General features: G+C 39.8%; 1 pseudogene; it reads left to right on the top strand.

The window, feature by feature from the left end:
* Positions 1 to 3,727: 3,727 nt before the first annotated feature.
* Positions 3,728 to 4,613, top strand: LOC100585836 (annotated as a pseudogene).
* The last annotated feature ends 13,026 nt before the right edge of the window (positions 4,614 to 17,639 follow it).

The raw sequence follows: 17,639 nt of genomic DNA, 5'->3' as shown, positions 1-17,639 counted from the left end.
GCTATCTTGGCAAATTTATGGATAGTTTTAATCTTTTGTTTCACTTGGTAATGGTTTTATACAAAACGTGATATCATGGGCAAGGATTCTGTTATGTTGCTTGAACATTTACTTGGAGTCTTCTCTGTGTTCCTTACAATAGACTGTTTTTTCAAGATAGCATTATTAGTTGATTTACTGATATACTTACTGGCTTATTAAAAATTTATGGAATGACTACTGTATTTTCCTTAAAAAATAAAATATTTATGTAAAGAACAATTCTTTTTTTTTTATTATAATTTAGGTTTTAGGGTAGATGTGCACAATGTGCAGGTTTGTTACATATGTATCCGTGTGCCATGTTGATTTCCTGTACCCATTAACTTGTCATTTAGCATTAGGTATATCTCCTAATGCTGTCCCTCCCCCCTCCCCCCACCCCACAACAGTTCCCGGAGTGTGATGTTCCCCTTCCTGTGTCCATGAGTTCTCATTGAAGAACAATTCTTTAATGGGCCTTCCTTGAACGTTATTGAGGTTATCAATCTATTTTTGAAATAATTTATTCAGGTGAAATTCATATAACAAAATTACCCATTTTACAGTGAACAACTCAGGGCAGTTAGTACATCCATAATATTGTGTAATTATCACCTCTATATGGTTTCAAAACATTTCCATCATTCCCAAGTAGAACTCTTTAGCTATTAAGTAGTTTCTTCCCATTCCCTCTGCCTCTAGGCCCTGACAACCACCAATCTTCATTCTTTATGGATTTACCTAATCTGGATATCTCATAAAAATAAAATCAGATGAGATGAGACCTTTTGTATCTGGTTTATTTCATGGCTGAATAATAATCCACTTGCATGTACAGTCATCCTTTGGTATCCGTGGGGGATTGGTTCCAGGTAGTATTTGCATGTAACTTATGCACATCCTCTTGTATACTTTAAATTATCTCTAGATTACTTATAATATTTACTGCAATGTAAATACTATATAAAAATTGTTACACTATATCATTTAGGAAATAATGACAAGAAAAAAGGTATGTACATATTCAGTACAGACACAATGTTTTTGAATATTTTTGATTCATAGTTGGTTGAATCCATGGATGCAAAACCCAGGATATGGAGGGCTAACTGAATATAATACACATTTGTTTATTCTTTCATCTGTTGATGGACATTTGAAATGTTTCTATCTTTTGGCTATTGTGAATAGTGCTGCTATTAACAATTATGTGCACATGTACTTGTTTGCATACCTGTTTTTATTTCTTTTGAAGATAGCCCTGAAAGTGGAATTGTGGGGTCATATGACAATTTTGTGTTTAACTTCTTGAAGAATTGCCAAATTATTTTCCACGGTGGCTGAACTTTTTTACATTCCTAACAGCAATGTACAAGAGTTCCAATTTATCTGTGTCCTGGCCAATACTTGTTCTTTTCTGCTTTAAATATTACTATAGTCGTCCTAGTGGGTGTGAGGTAGTACTTCGTTGTAGTTTTGATTTGCTTTTCCCAAATGACTAACAATGTTGAGCATTTTCTCATGTGCTTGTTGGCCATTTGTATATCTTCACTGGTGAGGTGTATGTTTAAGTCCTTTGTCCCACTTTTTTTTTGTTTGTTTGTTTTTTTTTGTTTGTTTTTTTGAGACGGAGTCTCGCTCTGTCGCCCCGGCTAGAGTGCAGTGGCGCAATCTCGGCTCACTGCAAGCTCCGCCTCCCGGGTTCACGCCATTCTCCTGCCTCAGCCTCTCCGAGTAGCTGGGACTACAGGCACCCGCCACCTCGCCCGGCTAATTTTTTTGTATTTTTAATAGAGACGGGGTTTCACCGTGGTCTCGATCTCCTGACCTCGTGATCCACCCACGTCGGCCTCCCAAAGTGCTGGGATTACAAGCGTAAGCCACCGCGCCCGGCTTTGCCCCACTCTTAAATTGGGTTGTTTGTCTTTTTGTTGTTGAGATGTGGGAGTTTGTTAGATATTCTGGATACTAGGCTTTCGTCAGATATATCATTTGCAAATATTTTCTCTTATTCTGTAGGTTTTCTTTTCACTTTCTTTTTAATGTCCCTTGAAACACGAAAGTTTTAAATTTTGATGAAGTCTAATCTATCTGCCTTTTCTTTTGCTGCTAATGCTTTTGATGTCACATCCAAGAATCCATTGCCAAACTCCTTTGGCAATGATGAAGACTGATCTGCTTTTATTTCATTAATTTTTTAAAATAAATTTTGTTATGTATATTTAAGGCATATAACATGATCATGTTATGGAATACATATAGATAGTAATAAGCTTACTATATGGAAGCAAATTAACATATCCATCATCTCACAGTTACTTTTTTTGCATGTGGCAGGAGCAGTTAAAATCTACTCATTTGGCATGGATTGCAAATACAGTGCAAGTTTATTATTTATATCCCTCATGTTATACATTACATTTCTAGATCTGTTTATTCTACATATCTGCTACTTTGTTGCTCGACCTACATCTCCCCATTTCCTTCCCATTTCTACTCTCCCCTGCTGTTGGTAACCAATATTTTGTTCTCTGTATCTGTATATTTAATTTTTTTTTTAGATTCCATATATAAGTGAGATCACGCAATATTTTTCTCTCTGTGTCTAGCTGATTTTACTTCGTATAATGTCCTCCAAGCTCATCCATGTTGTAAAACATGGCAAGACCTTGTTATTTTTTAGGGCTTAATAATATTCATATATATATGCCACTATTTCTTTACCATTCATTCATCAATACACACTTAGATTGCTTCCATATCTTGGCTATTGTGCATAATGCTGCAATGAACACAGGCAGGAGATATCTTTGTAAGATAGTGATTTTATTTTCTTTGGGTATTTGCCCAGAAAAAGGTGTGCTGGGCCATATGGTAGTTCTATTTTTAATTTATTTAGAAACTTCCATACTGGTTTTCATAATAATCATACCAGTCTTCATTTTCACCAACAGTGCACAAGAGCTCCGTTTTCTTCACACCCTCACCAACATTTGTCTTTTGACTTTTTAGTTGCCATGCAAACAAATATGAGGTAGTATCTCATGATGGTTTTGATTTGCATTTCCCTGATTAATGATGTTGAACACCTATTTGTATCCCTTTTGGCAATTTTTTTAACTTCTTTTGAGAAATGTCTCTTCAAGTCTTTTGCCCATTTTAAAATCAGCTTATTTGTTTTACTGCTATTGAGTTGTATGAGCTCTTTATAAATTTTGCACATTAACCCTTTATGAGGTATATGGTTTGCAAATATTTTTCCCATCTGTAGGCTGCTATTTCCTTTTGTTGATTGTTTCCTTTGCTGTGCAGAAGGTTTTTGGAATGATGTAGTGCCATTTATTTATTTTTGAATTCGTTGCCTGAGCTTTTAATGTAATATCTAAGAAGTTATTGCCAAGACTAATGTCCAGGAGTTTCCCCCATATTCTCTTCTAGGAGTTTCTATAATTTCTAACCTTATATTTAAGCTTCTTATCCATTTTGAGTTGGTTTTTGTGCATGGTATAAAATAAGCACCCAGTTTCATTCTTTTGCATGTGGAAATAGTTTTCTCAGTATCATTATTTGAAGAGACTGTTCTTTCCCCATTGTGTCCTCTTGGTGCCTTTGTCAGAAATTAGTTGACTGTAGCCATGTTACCTGTAGAGGTGTCCAAATGGTGCTGTTGTGGATTTCTGTCATAACTTAAAGGGAAATTTTCACAATGTCCAAAGCCCTTGATGTCCTGCAAATGAAAGAGAAGGATGTTCTTAAGTTTTTTGCTGCAGGAACCAATTTAGGTGGAAACAACCTTGACTTCAAAATGGAACAGTACACCTATGAGAGGAAAAGTGATGGCATCTACATCATAAATATGAGGAGGACCTGGGAGAAGCTTCTGCTGGCAGCTTGTGTCTTTGTTGCCACTGAAAACTCTGCTGATGTCCATGTCATATCCTCCAAGAATACTAGCCAATGGGCCTTGCTAAAGTTTGCTGCTGCCATTGAAGCTACTCCTATTACTTGCTACTTCACTGAAAATGTCACTAACCAGATCCAGATGGTCTTTTGGAAGCCATGGGTTCTGATGGTTACTGAGCCCAGGGTTGACCACCATCCTCTCATAGAGGCATCTTATGGTAACCTGCCTACCACTGGTTTGTGTGACACAGATTCTCCTCTGCACTATGTGGACATTGCCATCCCATGCAACAACAAGGGAACTCACTTAGTGGGTTTTATGTGATGGATGCTGGCCTGGGAAATGGTTTGCATGCATGGCACCATTTCCTGTGAACACCTATGAGGGGTTATGCCTGATCTCTACTTCTACAGAGATCATGTCTTAAAAAGGACGAACAGGCTGCTGCTGAAAAAGCTGTAACCAAGTAGGAATTTCAGATTGAATAGACCGCTTCAGCTGCTGAGTTTACTGCTACTCAACCTGAGATTGCAGACGGGTCTGAAGGTGTGCAGCATGGGTGCCCTCTGTGCCTATTTAGTAGTTCCCTACTGAAGACTGGAGCACTCAGCCTGCCATGGAAGACTGGTCAGCAGCTCCCACTGCTCAGGCCACTGAATGGGTAGGAACAACCACTGAGTGGTTTTAAGATGTTTTTCCACAGACTGTTAAGCAACACAAAAATAAGGTTGATGGAAAATAATCATCAGTTTCTTACAAAATTTAGTTGACTGTGTATGTTTGGATTTATTTCTGGGTTCTCTATTTTGTTCCACTGGTCTATGTGTCTGTTTTTATGCTAGTTCCATACTGTTTTGATTATTATACCTTTGTGATTTAATTTAAAATCAGGAAATATGATGCTCCCAGTTTTGTTTTTCTTACTTAGAATTGTTTTGACTATTTTAAGTTTCTTATGTTTCTATACAAATTTTGGAATTGTTTTCCACTACTACTGTAAAGAATACCATTGGGATTTTCCCAATTTCATTGAATTATTTATTTGTGTTCTTGTATATTTTGCTTAGTTTCCTTAAGACCATTATTTTGAATTCCATTTCATGTAATTCATAAATTTTCATTTCTTTGGGGTCAGTTACTGAAGAATTATTGTGTTCCTTTGGTGGTTTCATTTTCTTGCTTTTTTGTTTTTTGTTTTTCTGCGCTGATGTCTCAAATCTGATGATGCAATCACCTCCTCCAAACTTTAAATAGTAGCTTTTGTAGGGGAAGACTTTTACCTTCAGATGGGCTTGAGATTGCTGGGTAGGTAGGATGCAGTGGCTCTGGTTCCTTGTGAGTACATGATGTAGTCTCCATCCAGCTTCTTTTGTGATCAATGTCCACAATGACTACAAGTGCCTCTATGTTCTAGGCTGCAGGAATTTGTGGCAGTGACAGTGGCTGTGTAGGTTATAAAGGCCAGGGCTTTAGCAATTCTTTTGTTCTTGTCTTTCTCTCAGTGGAAAGTTTTAGCTGAGGAGATATCTGTTGATGTTGGGTCTGACACAGCCCTCAGGCAGCTGCAACAACACTGGGATCCATGGTACTAGTGCTTGGAACAGCTGTGGGGTCAGGTTCCTGGGCTCAGTGAAACTGCTGTAGCAACTGGGACTTGAGGCAGAGGCTCACTTTTCAAGATCCAAGTGGATGGATGCAGTTCTCCCACCAAGACAGGATCTGTTGCTCTGAGGCACACCCCAGTAGCTCAGGCCCAGGGGCTTCAGATGTGGTTGTGGTCTGTCCCTGGTGAGCAGGGAATAGCACTGGCATGTCTCGGGGGAAAAAATGGGTGCTTCAGTGGCTTGGGCTCCAAGTAGCAGGATTCAGCTGCAATTTGGGACCCCAAACCCAACAGGGCACAGTGACTCTGGAATGAAGAGGATGGAGTATCTTCGTGGTAGCTTGGACCTAGTGGGTAGAGCAGCACAGCAGTTTGTCTCAGGGGTGACTTGTTACCAGGTAGGCACATTGCAGTGGCAGGAAAACCTCAGGGATGGAGGAGGGCAATAGCTACTCACCCCTAATGTAGGATGCACTCTGGCAGTGACTCCAGTTTTAAGGTGGTACAGTGCAGTAGCAGCATGGGTCACAGGAGCTAGGGGCACAGTAATGGCTTTTTCTCTGAGGGTAGCTTAGTGTGGACTCTGAGGAGCTTCCTCAGCTAGGTTCAGAGACTGTGAGTACTGCAGGAGTCTCTGGTAGTGAAGACTCAGGTATTCATGATGGTGATGGCAGGTGCTGGGATCTTCTTATTTACTTTTTCTCTGCAAGAGGGAGTCCCTCCTGGTTCTGAGCTGATTCCAGCTGGGTGATGGGGATACTGGAGGCAAGATGTTTCCTTGCTTTCTCCATGTGGCCATCCTGGGTTTCAATGCCCCACAGGATTTCTGCCACTTCTTTGCTGTTCTCTGGAGCTCTCTTTTAGTTATTTTGGTCAAAATATAGTTGCTTATTCCTTGTTGGTTTTTTTTCTTTGTGGGGAGGGAAGAGTGCTAGGAGCTTCTAGTTGGCCATCTTACTGACGTCACTCTCCAATTTACTTTTAATGTTTGTAAATTTTTGAATATGTCTTTTGTATCATGTACAACTTGATCTATATAAAACCATATACATACATAGGTGCACATATTTATATGTATGTGTGATATATGACACATATTGCTTTCCAAAATATCTTTTAATTTATTGAAACATTGGATTTTTTTAACAATGTCATGAAGTAGACAAAGCCATGGTGATTATTCTCATTTTAAAGATTAAAAATCCTTAACTTTAAGGAGGAAAACTGCCTGCCAATGACTTATGAATGGTAAATAGCAGATAAAAGATGTAAGTTCAGCCATTTGATGCCAATCATGTGTCTATTTTACCATCTTGTTTCACTAGATTGTTCCAGTATATTTGCTGAATAATGTGAAGGGCAAGAAAGAAAGCCAACATTTGTTGTGTCTCTAGTATGCACAAGACTTAATTAAGGTGCTCTTACATGCACCATTGTACAGCTCTTATACCATCCTAGAGGTGGATGTTGATATTCTGATTTTAAGATGAGGAAAATGAGGCTCAGAGAGTTTGCAATTCACTGTGTATTGTAAAATAGCCAGTATCAGAGCTTTTGTTCAATCCCTAATTGGCATGATTCCTTGTGACAATAGAGCACTTAAAAGAGAGCCTAGTGGCCTGGGATTGTTTCAAAGACAGATAGTAATAGAATAAAACCCCAAAACGGGATGCGATATCATAATTTTCTTCTTTGTCTTCAATCTCTTGTGTTTAATAAAATCTGAGCATTTGTTTCTTACTGTTACACTTCATCTGCTTAAGTGATGTCTTGCTTTTTAAAATTACCCCTTCAACCAGTATCCTTTTCCTGACAATATTAAATATTTCCCCCACCAGGGATATGGAACAATTTTTCACAGCTTCAGCCTCCAGTTCCAGCTGGCCAGGCCCTATGGTATAGCTCTCCCAATCACCATGGATCCTCATCTGGTACTTAACAAATCCTGCCCCTCCCATCCGTATTCTTGGCACAAGGACAGGAAATTAAGAATTAAGAGAAATTCACCTCTGACCTTTAATTTACTTTTTAATAAAAGCATTTGAAGTCACTTGCATGCTTTATGCCAGACCCAAGGAGAGCCAATTTTCATGGCCCTTTAAAAGTAAACCCATTTATCTTAATGCCCTGGCATTTTTTCAGTGTGTCACTCCTCAAAGTCAATTGTTAGCCCAGAGCAGTGGTCCGTGATAGAATCCCACTCAGTGCCCAGCACATAATAGGTACATGAGCATTGACTGTGCTCAATGAATATTAGTTATTCTTGGAAAGTTAATGACAGTGCCCTACATAGCAACATAAATTAATGATTAAAAGATACATCTAATGAACTCCTAACTGGGACTTACTAGAGTTATTCAACTGATGCAGCCAAATTGTTACATTTTCAAAGAATGGATATGTAGATATATTCAATTTATATAAGAATTAGGTTAATTGAATATGTCGAATACCGATAATTTGCTTGGATCTGTGTTAGACACATTGTACTGATAGCCACCTTCATCCTTAAAGTCATTCTGTGGTTCCCCTTAACACATGGAGTCAGGTAACTGGCCCACTGTCTTACTGCAGGATAGGGGGCTAGGTGTTTGCCCAGGACTGATTTTTAAGCTTTTCAAGGATATCTTGCTTATATTGGGTGATCTGTGACTTTTCTTATGGCATAAGCTTCAGTCACACCCAAAAATATATGTACATACATAGTTTGTTTATAAAGGCCATTGGGAAAAAAATTCTCAAGAACGTCTGAGACAGCTGTGAGGACAATGTCATTAAGTCTGGCTCCTTTGTTCTTTTCAGATTCCATATCCATTCCCCAGGCCCCCCACTCTTGTTTCTTCATTCCTAAGGCATTGTACATATAGCAAACTCTGCATGTATGTGTGTGTGTGTTTGTGTGTGTGTGTGTGTGTGCACATGCATGTGTGGTGGTGGTAGGGGGCTGATGGAAGCAGGCTGGCCTCAGAGCCCTTGAGCAGGCTGTATTTGTGGCCTACAAGGAAAGTCCATGTGGGGAGAGAGCTGTGTTGCCTAGTGGAAAAAGCACTGCACAAGGATTCTCATGAAGTGGCTTTGAATCCTGGCCCTACCACTTAGGAACTATAGCCACTTAACACCTCAGTTGGCATTTCAATTACTAAAAGTGAGAATTCACTTCCTTATACTTCATGCCGCCCAGGTATCTTATGAGAATCAAATAAAACACCACCTATGAAAATTGCTTTGGGCATTGAGGAGAGTTGTTCATTTGTAAGGCTTTATTGTGTAAACCACTGCTCTTTCTATCTGCCTCTGCTTGCCCTCTCTCACACAACTCGCGGTTTCTAGCATTCCGGAGGTGGTATAGTTCATGCTTAGTGTAAACATGTCTCTGTTTCATTTTCCATTTTTTAATTTATTCTCAACCATCAACCATTTCCTCCAGGGTCTCTCATGTTCTAGAAGCATGATTTGGGGAAAAGAGTATGAATTTTGGATTTATAGAGGGTGTGAATCCTGACTGTATCTGTACAGCTTTGAAACAGTCAGCTAATTTCTCTACACATTCAGTTTCCCTATCTGTAAAACAGAAATAATTTCCATGATTTATCGGGACTTGGCTGAGTGCTGGAGGGAACACATGGCTCAATAAATCAGCCATTATTTTCTTCAAGACATTTTCTCTGCCATCTAAGAGCTCACAGTTTAGAAACGGAGATAAGACTTTTAAAAAAGATTATTCTAAATCGGGGAGAGATTAGCTGGCTGGGAGGGAGCAACATCTCAGTGACTGAGCAAGGCATGACTTAACTGAAGGCACCTAGCTGATGAGCGGCAGAATGTAGCCTTGACTCCAAATTTCCTAGGGAGTTTCCAACAAGGTAAACATCTTTAAGTTATGAAACTATTGTTTGGGCCTTGATTTTTAAGAAGATATTTAAGAATGTTTCCCGAAGTTAGTAAGTTTTCCAAACAAGAGAGGACATGGGATATCCCACAGCAGTCTAAGGAGCATAGGCATAGTACTCACGGAATGAGAAGTGTGGTTTATTTTTTCCTTAAATAAAATAATTAAATGTTTTGCATAGAATTAAATGTTTCTGAGATGGAGAGTTCTGGCACTGAAAAGTTGTTTGACTTTACAACAAATGGTTAATGTCAGAAAATTACTCGTTAATTGGCCAATCTAGGACTCTTTAGTGGTCTTGTCAGGAATGCAGGCTCTCAGCCAGTCAGCATGATGCAGTTGTGTGTTGTTTCAGGTAGCAAATGTTATGTCCATTATGCAACAATCCCACTACAGTCAGCTTCTCTTGACTCTCCCTTTCTGCTTCCCTCCCTTTCCCCACCAAATGCCCACAGCATGATTATATCTACCTCTGTTTGGTTCTTACGCATGATGTTGTCCTTGAGAGATCATCTTGAGTATCATCATGAAGCAGGGTGAAATAGGGTTTTCTATGCCCTTCTTTAATAAGCCAACTAACAGTTCCCAAAGATAGCAGGCCCTAATTCCTGAATCTGTAACTATTACCTTATTTGGAAAATGGTCATTGCCAAGTTGATTAAACAAAGGATCTAGAGATGGGGATATCATGGGTTTTCTGGGTGGGCCCTAAATACGATCACGTATTCTAAGAGAGCAGCAGAGGGAGATTTAATATAGAACAAGAGGAGAAGACATTGTGACCACAGACACTAGAAGCAGATTGGAGTGATGCAGATACAGGCCAGGAATGCCAGTAGCCATCAGAGGCTGAAAGAGGTAAGGAAGGGTTCTCCTCATGAGCACCTGGAGGTGGCACAGCCCTGCCAACACCTTGACTTCAAACTCTGGCCTCTAAAACACAGAATAAATTTCTGTTGTTTTAAACCACTGAGTTTGTGATAATTTGTTATAGGAACTACAGGAAATGAATACACCCTCTATCTCCTTTCTGTAACAATTCCTCCATTCTCAATACTACTGAGAATGTTTAAATGTTATTTTTAACAAAAGGTTTTACAAAATAAGTCCATTTGCATTTTAGGACATCATGAGAGGCACCATGTTATAGTAAGTAGAGCTGGAAGGGCCCTCAGAGACCATGCAAACTTCTGATTGTAAACTGACAAGCCGGTAGAGAAGGTATTGTGCTCACAATCACTCAGTAAGTTAGCAGTATCATCAAGGCCTGCGCCAAGAGTCAAGCCTCCTAACTTTGGTCAAGTGCTTTGTCCACCCCAGATAAAGGGACATAGCTACCCCTTTATAATTGCTGAGGATTTCTGGCTCAGCAAGTAGGTAGGAGAGAACTTTTTAAGCTTGTTAGAAGTATGTGACTTTTTTAGTGAATTGTAGATTGGTCCTTTCATTTTGGTTAACAAAACTCAAGAAACATTTTAGAGAATAGAAGACAACAACAGCTTTTTCTTCGAGAAGCAGACATGATTAAATATATCTCATTTGGCAAGATATCCCTGATACACAGTGTGGTTAGGTGTGTGGACTGTGAGATCATAGGGCCTGGCTAGAATTCTGCCTCTGCTACTTTCTAGTGCTGTGAACTTGGGCAAGTTACTTTCCAGGAGCCTCAGGTTTTTTAGCTGCTAAATAGAGGTAGTAATAGTACTTGCCTCTGACTATTGTGAGGACTAAATAAGATGCTGTATGTAAAGGTGTCTTGCCCGGTGCCTGGCAATTAACCAAGGCTCCATATTTTTAATCTATTATTATACAAGAAAGTAAGTTGTAGCAAAGTACGTAGGATTTTGGCTTTTTAATATTTCTTGTTTGGACATTTTACAATATAATCAGGAAAAACAGTAAAGATGAAAAGCAGATCCGACTCACAGCAAGCAGAACCTGCCCTGAGGCTCCCTGGTCTCCAGTACAGCAGCTGTTGACAGTATTGTCAGGCTCCCAAGACTGATGGGAATCCTCGGACCTCTCTTCTGGGAAATGTGTGGCTATAAATGTTCATTAAATGAATAAATAAACAAGATCAAAGACGGCTTGATCCTGGGGGGAGTAAGGTGAGCCCATTCCTGTAACCTAAGCTCCAAGCTGTATGACGACCTGACATTGTCTAGAGGGCTCGGAGCTGGTGGTAAAGGAAACTGCACTCTCATCCCAGCCCAGCCACTCAGAGCTTGTGTCTGGGACATATATACTCTTAAGCTTATTTTCTTCTCTCTCAAACACACAGCCCCCTCATAAGGCTCAAACAGGGCAAAAGATATAAAAGCACTTAGTAAGCAGATAGCAAATCAAAAAAGGACAATATTTTATGGCCTATGAATTACCAAGTTCAACAGAGGGTACTTCTGAAGTATATTTCAATTCTGTTAATTCTGTTCAATTTTCACAATATTAGTTCATGTTCTCCTTACTCCCCTCTTGTCTGTTTGCATCATAGTTGGTCTTCCCAATTCTTGTGGTTTCTCTCTGTATACTCTAACTGAATAATCTTCCTTAGACACACCTCCTGCCATGATATTTCACCACTGAATCTGTCTACAGCTCTCATTCACTTATTATGTGAAATGGCTGGGCATATAAGAAGGAAAGCATTTATCAAGGTACAGAGCCATCTGTTTTAACTAAAAAGGCCCAAAGGGAGCTGCGAACTTTGTTTTCCTGGCCCTATTGCTGAGATGCCATTCCCCTGGTCCCTACAGGGAAGCTTTGAGTGACCCATCCTGATGGAAAAAAAAAAAAAAAGGCTTTTGTTCCTGTTCCTTTGCCTTCAGTCCTGTTCCTGGCTTCTAATCCCAGTTTAGACCTGAAACTGAAAAATGGCTACTGTAATTTGGCCAGTTGCTGATCTTTTTCTTGAACATATTTCGTACTTACCCTCTTGCTATCTCAGGTAAGTTTCCTTCTAGCTGATGGGCTGACATTCTCTGGACCTGTCCAGACTTTCCTATGAGAGGAAACAATTTGATCTTTCATTCTACACATGTGTCAAGTACCTAATGTATAGGAACTATTCTAGCTGAATATGGTTCCTGCCTTCATGAAGCTTATAGCTAAGCAAATAAAATAGGAATTGAAAAAGTTATTGTTAAGTATGGAGAGTATTATTAAATAGGAAAAAAAAGATGCTGCAGAGACAGATAACAGTGGAACCCCTAACTTAGGTAGGGTGTCAGGGGAGTCCACCTTGAGAAAGTGGCATTTATCTGAGACTTAAAGATAAATTAGAGTCAAAGAGCAGTAAGGAGCAGCATATGGGAAGATCTGTGGCCTTGACTGTACCTAGAAATGACCCCCTTTCTTCTTGCAATCACTCAGAACAGAAAGCCTCAGGGCATCCCCCAGAAAGTCTGTTGATATCAAGGTGCAGCTGAATTTGGACTAGCTGGGGGCAGCACAGTGCAGTGGCATGAACACTGAACAATCAATCATACAGTTCTACCTCTGTGACTGTGGGCTGTGGGATATTTGGTGAGTTGCTTACCAAATAAATTGCTGATGCATAATTTCCACATCTGTAAAACACAAATGATAATGCTTCAGGGTCATTATGAATGACTTATGAAATAATGAACATGAAAGCACTTTGCAAACTGCCAACCATATGAATTAAAGGGAGGAGGTTGGTTGTAGGGTATCTAATCCAGCGTACTGAGATGGAACAAGGAGCAGAAAATGCAGATCCTATTGGGAGCCAATTCTTTCAATGTTTTATGCCATCTTAGAACTTTAGGAGTTTCATGTATGTTATGAATACATTTGCTTTGTATATGTTATTTAGAGCAGTAAGAGCTATTTTTTTTTTTAAATTTTATCTACACAGCCATGTCGTCGCAAAGGAGACAGCCCTCTTTCTAAGTGATATCACTGAAATTCCAGTTGCCTGGCTTAATGAAACCTAGTATCTTTGTAAGTCTCTGGGACTGGAATGGTTGTGTCCTGCCCTGGTGTTATATGACATCATGGGTGGATTGTTTGTGCCACTATTTTGCCAGCAAAAGTCAACAACTTTCTATAGACTCAATGGCCAATTACAGGCTGGCAAAGAACAGCTGGCTTGGTCTTTACAGAAATTGCTTTGCATTTTGAGTAACAAAACTATGCAATTGGCACTAGTATGGAGCCAAGAGCACCAAGCATCACACGGGCTCTGGAATGACTAGGCTTCTGGGAGGCATCAAGCATTAGCATCATAGACATTAGCCATATTTTTAGTGTGATGACATGGCAGAGAGATTCATGGCCTAATCTCTGGATGCCCACCAGTTACTTTCTTTGGACCATTTATAAATGAAACACAGAAAGAGTGACACTCACAGTGCTCCTTTGCCAGTTAATCATTGGTCACTCCTAGCTTGAGGTACAATTGCTCTTTTAGTTGCTAATGAGCAAAGGTGGCACAGGGAGCCCAGCCACTGAATGGACCTCAGGCAATAGAGAGTGTCTGGGGATGACTGTTTTCTCTGCAATCTGATTGCTTAATAGTGCATACATATAGGTATGTTATGAGGGTTAAATTTTTCCTACAGGTAATGCACCAGCATGGTGCCCAGACACGATAAATGCTCTGCATATGTTACTTATGACTATCATCAATTGGGTATGGGAAATATGGTCTAAACTCACCAAAGAAAAAAAGCCTTTAGAACAGCATCCTTCTCTTTGTGTTTCACACAGTATTTCCTCATAGCCCCTTTGGATTGAGCACCAGAGCTGCTTTCCTAGTTATGAAGGCCAAATCCCAAGAGAAGAAAGGGCATTAGGGACAAGCCATCCTTGGAATTTGAAATGGCAAATGACCAAATGCCCAGTTTGTGCATGTGTGTATGTGTGCACTGTGTGATTTGTGTGTGTGGTATGTTTTGTATGTGTGTAGTATGGTGTATGTGGTGGTGTGTGTGTGGTGCAGTGTGTAGGTAATGTGTGTAGTATGGTGTGTTTTGTGTATGTGCTATGTGTGTATGTATACTACGCATTTGAAATGGGACTTTTCCACTGACAATCTCTAAAGGCCATTCTGGCTATGAATTCTGTTAGCATGGTACTAGCACTAAAAGAGCTTAGAGAAGGGAGAGGCTGACAAGGAGGAGACAGAATTTGTGGTCTCCAACCAGTCCAGGACCAATTCCCATTTAGTGTCTGCTATATTGTATAATTTAACCTCACAATTATCTTGTGAGATACAGGTTAGTACTCTTGTTTTATAATGGGAACACTGAGGACAGGAGGTGAAACAATTGTCCGAGGTAATATAACTAGTAGGAGATAGGGCCAGGTACTGACCTGGTGATGCAAAGTCAACCAATCTGAGGGAATAACAAGTCCAGGCAACAGGGTGATTAGAGCTTAGGGGACTACAGCCACAGGATGTGGACAGTGAAATTTAAAAACTAGTGTTAGACCCTGAAGACTCTACTGGAGGTCTTAAGGGAGCAATTTTCTTCAAAGGCCTCTTATTTTGGTCTTCTGAGAAAACTAAGAGGGAATAATAGGGAAATCAGTCCCCAGAAACAGACCATTCCTGATACTCTGTATTCAACAGCAAAAGGCTGGACCAAGTCAAGAACATTTGTGATTAAATTCCCTTGGGGTCACTTTCCAAGGACAAGTTTTATATTCTATGTTGGACAAGAGTTGGGCCTTTCTTTTTCTTTATTGTTGCGCCTAGACTTTGATTGCTATCTGCAAGGGAAACAGACAGTGGAAACTATTTCATGGGGACTAATGAGAAAAACACATTTTTACGGTGCCCTGAATAGCAATGCATGGTGTTTGAAGTCATTATCATAATAATGGGTAAGGAGGAAGGAAGAAAAGACACCACAACTGACTTTAAAAAAAAGAGAGCAAGAGAAAAAGAAAGAGAGGAGAGAGAAAAGAGGAGGGGGGGTGGGAGGGAGGGAGAGAGAGAGAGAGAGAGAGAGAGAGAGAAATAATTATAAAAGTCTGACTGGGTGTTGATTGCTGGTAAGAAATTTCCACTGAACATTAAGCTCTTCCTGATCTTTCTTCCTGCCTCCTGGCTGGGCTGTATGATGGAAGAAAGTATATGTGATTAGGCGTCTCCTGGATGCAGCATAGTCAGGGCCTGCCAGGGAGTGCCTCATCAGTTCCTTTATTTCTTTATTCTTCATTCATTAATTCATTTTATTATTTCTTTATTCATGCACACATTCTTTGGACACTTCCTATGTGTCAGGCTAGGAACGTAGTATTAAGACAGCAAAGATGAATCAATAAGACAAAGCTTCCCAGTCTAATGAAGAAGAATAAATATAGATAATTATAGCCTGTGTGATAATGCTAGAGTAAAGGTAGAGAGAAATAGTAGGAAGGAAGTAGAGAACAGAGTCTCTAATTTTCACTTTGTCATACCTACTTTGTGCTAGGAATATAGAACAAACAGAATGTTCCCTGCCTTTTCCAGACCTCACAGTCTAATGGAAAAATGGCCATTCTGGAAGGAATTTTTTATTTTTATTTTTTTTGAGACAGGGTCTCACTCTGTCACCCAGGCTGGAGTGTAGTGGTATGATCTCATCCTACTGCAGCCTTGACTTCCCAGGCTCAAGTGATCCTCCCACCTTGGCCTCCTGAGTAGCTGGGACCACAGACATGGGCCATAGGCTCAAGCAATCTTCCCATCTCGGCTTCCCAAAGTGCTGGGATTATAGGTGTGAGTCACCACACCTGACTCTAGAAGGAACTTGAATCAACAACCCTAAACCCATGGAAAATGAAATATTAGCTACTGGCAGGCTCAATGAGTGAGAGATATAAGAAGACAAAATTTTCTAGCCCTCAGCATTCAAGGAGAGTTCAATAAAAAGCTGAGGGACTTACAGTGGCTGAACTTGGTGTCTCTTGATTCAATGTCTCTTGATCCACTGGGTAGATGGTATTGCTCTTTATGGAGGTGGAGAACATTGAAGGGAAAAATTTGTGGGAAAAAATGTTAATCTCCATTTTGGACACACCTGGCTTGAGATGGATATAGCACATCCAAGTGAAGATGTGAAGATGACAGTTGTATATATGAGGCAGTAAGTCAGAAGAAAATGTAGTTTGGAAATATAAATTTGGGAGTTGTTATTCCTAACTTTGGGAGATCATTGAAAACAAGAACTCTGATGAAATAATCTCAACAATAGTCATGTGGGTAGTCAAAGAGGTTTGTAGATAACTCTTTAGAACTTGAGGAGAGTAGAATCACAAGAACTCTGGCTGAAGTGGTTATTTAAAGAATCCAGCAATTTATTTGATGCAACTATATGCATCAGTTCTCTACTCAAGAGGGACCATTTGGTCATCCAACTCAATTCCTACTCAGTACAATAATCCTAGGATGGGGGACACCCAGACCCCAGAAATTAAGGACATGCTCAGGGTTTACTGAGGGTTTATAGCAGAGGTGAGACTGCCGTCTTGTACCCTCTCTCCCATCTTGAGTGGGCTTTGTCCATTTGTTGGCCAAACATTTCCCTATTTCTAAGGAAAGAGTCTGGGAGATGTACGAATTAGAACTTTTTACAAGTCAGTCTGCTATTGCAACATAACTCTATTGCAACTTAACTCTGATGAGTTAAGTGCAAATGAATCAGAAACAGATGGACAAATTTTTTTGAAAACAATGTGTTTAAAAGTGCAGGAGAAGGAATAAAATTGTTGGCAAAACTCTCAGAGATCTGAGGCTACATCTTATGTGAAACACTTTGCCCTGCTTTCAGCTATTTCCATCACGGGAGAAAATGACATGTCAGAACTCCAGGGGAAGTAGGGTGGTGAGAGTAGGGATGGTACCCACCATCCTATAACTAGTGTGACTTTCTTTATTCCTGTTTTCTCTGAGGTCATTTTTGGCAGGCAAATGAAGTTTGGATGAATAAAGCCATCATAAGGAATCAATTCTGTAGAAAAATCCGGGCATAAACTTTTAACATGCATTTCTCTTTGACTATTATAAGATTCAAATTTTCAGATTCAACTAAGGTCTCTTGAGTCCTTATTAAAAGCAAAATTTTGTGCTAGCACTTGCATGGCTCTTCCCTCTCTTTGTCAATCCAATGAAGTTGCAAGGTGACAGGATTATGAACATTTCACAGATGAGTGATCTCAAGCTCCGAGAAATAAAGGGACTTGTTCAAGGTCACACAGCTAGAAAGCAGTAGAGC

The sequence above is a fragment of the Nomascus leucogenys genome, chromosome 5 (genome assembly GCF_006542625.1).
Source record: "Nomascus leucogenys isolate Asia chromosome 5, Asia_NLE_v1, whole genome shotgun sequence".
Taxonomy (NCBI): Eukaryota; Metazoa; Chordata; class Mammalia; order Primates; family Hylobatidae; genus Nomascus; species Nomascus leucogenys.
This window is presented reverse-complemented; position numbering and strand designations above follow the sequence as displayed.